Source organism: Bos mutus, chromosome 9, assembly GCF_027580195.1.
Source record: "Bos mutus isolate GX-2022 chromosome 9, NWIPB_WYAK_1.1, whole genome shotgun sequence".
In the NCBI taxonomy this organism is placed as follows: Eukaryota; Metazoa; Chordata; class Mammalia; order Artiodactyla; family Bovidae; genus Bos; species Bos mutus.
In genome coordinates, this window is record NC_091625.1 from 77,100,879 (window position 1) to 77,106,878 (window position 6,000).

The following is a 6,000-nucleotide window of genomic DNA, read 5'->3' on the forward strand; positions in this document are numbered from 1 at the left end:
GGGAGATGTTTTCCACTAGTGAGGATACATATTTCAAGCAGGAGAATGTTATTCAAAGTGCCTCTCAAGTCCCATGATATCAGTATACACAGTAAACACACAATACCCTTACTGTATACACTGCAAACACACAGTAAATACTGGTTGAGTGAAGAACTGTGACAAGACTTGTCTTTGAGTCCTGTTTCCTGGAATATTTTGCCTGATCAATTTATCTTTCTTTACTTTTGTTTCAAATAAAAGAAGAGATCATGGTTAAAATTTGAAAACAGATGTGGATATCCTTTATGTTTAAATAGCATCCACTATTTGCAAGACATTTTCACGTACATCATCTCTTCTGATGACCTGTAAAGAAATTTATGATTTTAGGACAAAAATATTTTATCATGAACTTATATAAAAATGTTGGACTTCCCTAGTGGTCCAGTGGTTAAGAATCTGCCTTGCAATGCAAGGGACACCAGTTTGATCCCTGGTCCAGGAAGATCCCACATGCCATGGGGCAACTGAGCCTGTACACCAGCACTCTGGAGCCCACGAGCCACAGTTACTAAGCCTAAGTGCGGACGTTACTGAAGTCCAAGTGCCTGGAGACCATGCTCAGCAACAAAAGAAGTCACTGCAACGAGAAGCCTGTGCACACAGCTAGGGAGTAGCGCCCACTTGCCACAACTTGAGAAAGCCTGTGTGTAGCAATGAAGACCCAGTGCAGGAAAAATACATACTTTAAAAAGTTTTAATAGTGACAGCAGTTTTAATTTTAGAGATAAATTATTTGTCACTTATAATCCTAAGAAAGAATACTTAGATATCTGATTTTGGTCACTTTATAATTTGGCCTATGTGCTCACAGGAAAGCAAAAATGCAGAACAGCATTTATACTCCTTAGTCATATATATTGCTTTCCACACTTTGTGAAAAATGATACATCACAAACTGATGATAAACATTAATGCTGTGAATTGGAAATGACAACCTACCTCATTAACTGTTTTCACTTCTCTGACAATTAGAAGCCAGAAAGGCATAATTTCTAGCTTAAATGCAAAGTTAGATTGAGGGAAGTTCAGAGACAGGCTGAGGGAATCTGCAGCTATAAGGCCTCAATGCTTATGGAGCTCACAGGGGTAAATGTAGCCACGTTCCTGAGTTATGATCCTAATTCAGGATCTGCAGAGTCTATGCTAATTTGTTCTGGAAAAGGCTACATGGAAAAACATTTGTTTCTAGAGATTTTCAGGAAAGTAGCCAATTCAAACTGCTCAATGCTGAGACATCATTTCTGGCTGGTAGCAAGTTCTTTCTGTCATCATGGGGCTGGCTTGAGAATGAAGAATGTCTTCATACCGACCGTTTCCTTTTTTTTTTTTTTTCAAGTTTCAGACTATTTATTAATCAGTGTAAACCCCAACAGAAAACACCAACATGATTTCGTGCATTTAGAGGGGAAATATTTCCTGATTAAGTGGAAAATTGTGTAGACGGCTTCTGGAAGACCTTCATTCTAAGCAGCTTTATAGTGAAATACTTCATTTAGAAGTCCGGACCTTCTTTATTCAGTTTTCTGTAATCTACCTTCACTGAATAGAACTTGTACTGATCATTAGGATCCAGCTGGTTCCAGGGTTCTGGGTTATTCTTTTTGGCTCACCTGACATCGCAATTGAACAAGGCCAGGTGCAAGACATGCAGTGTTGCTCCAGTACTTCCTGCTCCAGTAAATATGAAGGGGGATCAAGCTACGATGCTTCTTGGCCTGACCGATGATCTGCTGGGGCATGGTTGCAACAGAGGCCTCAAGTCCAAACAGTGAGAAAAACTAACCTGCAAGGTCCAGGATTAAATAGCCTCAGATACTGATGGTTTTGAATTCATATGTGCTCCGCACACATACACGTATGTGCACATTCACACGTATACACCAGTACCCACATCTTTAGCTCTGTCTTCCACACCAAATGTATGAACTTATTCACGAGCCTTCAAGTGTCCTCGTCAGACCAGTTCAGTCCAGCTCTGGAGAAACAGGTAAGATAGACGGATACATTCCATCAAATTAATTCCTCATTTCACACTTGAAGTTTTGACAGGATGTCCATCTCGAGAATCCCTTGGACTGCAAGAAAACCAAACCGTTCAATCCTAAAGGAAATCAACCCTGAACATTCACTGGAAGGACTGATGCTGAAGCTGAAGCTCCAATACTTTGACTACCTGATGTGAAGAGCTGACTCATTGGAAAAGACCCTGATGCTGGGAAAGATTGAGGGCAGGAGGAGAAGGGGATGACAGAGGATGAGATGGTTGGATGGCATCATTGACTCAATGGACATGAGTTAGAGCAAACTCTGGGACATAGTGAAGAACAAGGAAGCCTGGTGTACTGTAGTCTATGGGGTCACAAAGAGTCAGACATGACTTAGCAACTGAACAATAACTGGCCTCCCACTGTAAGAAGGCCTTGTACTCTGTTCAAGGGCAACCAAAGGAAGCAGAGGACTCCAGCATTAAGAAAATCGAGTGGCTGTTCAAAGATCCTCCCTTCCATTATCCTCTCATCTTAATGCCTTCCCAGGCTGCCTATGGTTAGGCGCCTTTTAGAAAGTTACCCTCATTCAAGTTACACCCTGCCACACCTCCAGGCCCCAGGATGCTTGTGTCTGAGTTCCCAGCGGTCTTAAAGCCTTGCCAACAGCAGACAGAGACATCCCGCTGAGCCCTGGGTGGAGAGAAAGCCTGGAGTTACACAACAGTGACCCACTTGGCACAGGGGCTGAGCCATCCTGACGGGGCCTAGGGACTCCTTCCATATCCACGTCCTCTGGGATTGTCCCTTAGAGAACTCTCACAAACACACTCACCCAGCCACAGTCGGGGGACATCAACAGAAACCCATGGAAACAAGGCCCTGCCCTGTGGCATTCTGAGTCAGCTCCGTAGTGTGATTTATCAGCCGCCTGAAAAAAGAAAATACTGCTAGGATTGGGCTGAGACCATGAGGTGTAAAGGTGTCCCGGAGTTGAAAAAAACAGGGATGGGTCTAAATCTCCCCCCGCCCGCCCGCCCCTCTTTCCTGCCAGAGAAAATTATTCCAGCGTAAACATCTCTCTTTAAATTTAGAGTATCTTTGTGCAAGGAAAACTACTTTATTACTCAACATTAGTGACACTTACTTTGAACCTTAATTCTGAAAACCACAGAATTTAAAAAATGCTGTAAATAGCTGACATGAGTGTTCTTCCCCGGCTTTCAAAGGAATTGTTTTTGTAATTACTGAGCAGGGTGAAGCTGAATTGTCCCCCACAACCTTTACCCTTCCACCCCCACCTCCCCCCCACACACATAGTAAACAGGAGAGGGTAATGAGATAGCTCAACTAAAAAACATTCATCATATTCAGACGAATTAATAGTGGAAAAGTTTCAGTACATTCCTAATGCTTAAAAAAAAAATCTTTTTATGTTTTAAGTAGTTAGGTCTCTATTCTACTTCAGAGTACAAATAAATGCCTGACTTAGGGTGTAAGCCAAATTCCAAAATGTAGCAAAAACAGTGCCTGCATATTTGGCAGGAATTGAAACCAGTTCAGGTCAGTGTCTGTTTCTGTCCAAAGAAGAGTTTCTGCATTTACACTGGGCTAGGAAAACAACACAGGAAGACCTGGGGAACAACAAGTAATACTGTCAGCTCCAGTGCCGGGCTGGCCAGAGGAGAATGTGGAGAACAAGTCTGGAATCACGGCTTAAGCTCCAGGTTGGGTTGGCATAAGGTTTGGGGTATGGGGTGGGGGGCAGTGAGCAAGAGAAAGAGAGGGGCTGGATGCATTGTTGTAGCAAAATTGCCTTCTCCCATCTCAGGCTCTCACCTTGCAAATCACCCTCTCTTAGCAAAAGCACATCTTACTTGTTAACTCCTCCCCTGCTCGCTAACCTTTTCAATCATCCCCCTTCTTCATTTCAGAATGGCCTTCGGAACAAAGCAGCGTTTTAAAGCCTTTCCCACTAAAAGTTCGCCCCTCCCCCCCTTTAAAGAGGCAGTGTGGGGGTGATTTTCTTTTCTGTCTTTTTTTTTGTTGTTTTAATTTGTTTTTCTGCAGTCTCCTCTCCTGAAGCTGTCATTGTTTGGAGGTTGATGGATATTTCTTCAGAGATACCATCATATCGCTTGTTATTGTAACACTTATTGGTGATAAAGTTCAGCCTAAAAATTAAGCAGCTGCAATGTAGCAGCACAAATTAGTTTAATGTAAGCAGTCAGGAGCAGCTGGCTGGCTCAGGACTCGAATTTAGCTGTGGGGGGAAGGGTTCTGTGACGCTGACAGTGTTTTTTCCCTCTACATAAACATTTTTGGCTCTTGCTGCTTTTGTGCTGATCATGTGACAGTGTCCCTAGGCAGATAATTTATTTCTGTGGCTTTCATGAGCAATCATTAACCTTCAGACATCGAGTTTGCTTTTTTTTGCTTTGTGGCATTTGTTATTATTATTATTATTATTTTTGTATACTAACTAATTCAGAAAGTGTCAGGAGAAAATTACAACCAATTTATAATAGACTGCAATGCATAATACTTATGTTTCTATTAAAGCAGACCTTGCTTACAAGACCATTCTCATAGTTTAGTTGGTGTTGGTGGATCAGAATAATTATTTTCAGTGTGGCTGTTGTGGCGATGCTCCCTCTGTCTCCTTCCGCTTGCAAGGCCACTGCAAGCTGGTCTCGCAGAGATTGGATTTAGAGATCACCTCCGGTGGTCTTCACTGACTCCCTAGGAGGCTGGAACCCCAGGAGCCTCCATTGAGCTGGGAACCAGACTTCTGGAGTGGGAGGTGGACTTGCTCGATTCCATCTTCCTTCAACAACTGACACCCCAGCCTTCTGTAAACAGTGTGGCCATTTGTAGTCAGTCACTGGAGCTAGAATAGACTGAGGTTGAAAAACAAAGGAAATCAGAAACTGTGTCCTGCGTAAATCGGTGAGGGTGGCAGGGGACAGAAATATATTTCTGCCATCTACTAATCATGCCCACTGGTTTTCTGAGTTTATCTGTTGTATCCTCCTCGGATCTGTTTGTATTGCTCAGCCATTTCTGCCAACCAGTAATTCAGGAGTGAAATGCACAGGGTCACTCCTTGGTGTCTATCATACACGATATCTTCAGACACTTGCAGCATGCCGATTATCTCGTGGGTATTGTGTGGGCCCTCTTAGATATTCATTTATTCATTCTCTCATGGTGCAGGGTTGGTGGGGGAAACACTCAGGACTACTTGCACAGAGGGATTTGATAAAGTGTATTTATAAACCCCAATGGATTGTGTTCAGTGCAAAATAAGGAGGAGGAGCAACTCCTTGTCTTTCTTACTTGTTCAAAAGATTTCAGTGATAAGAGCTGTTCTTAATTGATACTAATATTTTGTAAGACTAGATGTATAGGTCTTATTTAGGTTGCAGCATGAAAATTCCATTCTTCTAAATGAATGATTCAAGAGCTCAAAACAGGGAAAATTGATGCTGTCATTTTTTAAAACATTTTGAGGCAGCATCAATGAGCTAGGTATTTCACAGGCGGAACATGAGGAAGAGCTTGAGCAAATGATAGAAACAAAGATGCCAAAGTACTTGGGTCATCTTCGATGTTGCATGAAAATGACCGAATGGGTCCCCTAGGTGTAATTAATGTGGGTGGATACAAAGCTGTACCCTTGCTGAGGTGGGGGGTGGGGCTGGGGGAGTGGGCAGAATCTGGCATCTTCTTTGTCCTCACCCCAAAGAGAGAGATTTCTTTCCCAAACATAGGTCCCTCGTGTTCTGGGCTTTTTCCAAGTCTTTTTAGCATTTCTTGTTCACTGATTCCACCCCACATGATTGGCAGGACTGCATTATGACTTTGGTGCTTTATGTAGAAAGTAATTCCCTCACTAAGCTGAGCACTTTTGCCTTCAAAAACCCCTTCCTCCACATTGATAATCATAGTTTAGGACTGTGTTGATATA

General features: G+C 42.7%; 1 pseudogene; it reads right to left on the minus strand.

Annotated features, from left to right (window-relative positions):
* Window positions 1-1,537: 1,537 nt before the first annotated feature.
* Window positions 1,538-1,784, minus strand: LOC102270848 (cytochrome c oxidase subunit NDUFA4 pseudogene; annotated as a pseudogene).
* Window positions 1,785-6,000: the final 4,216 nt, after the last annotated feature.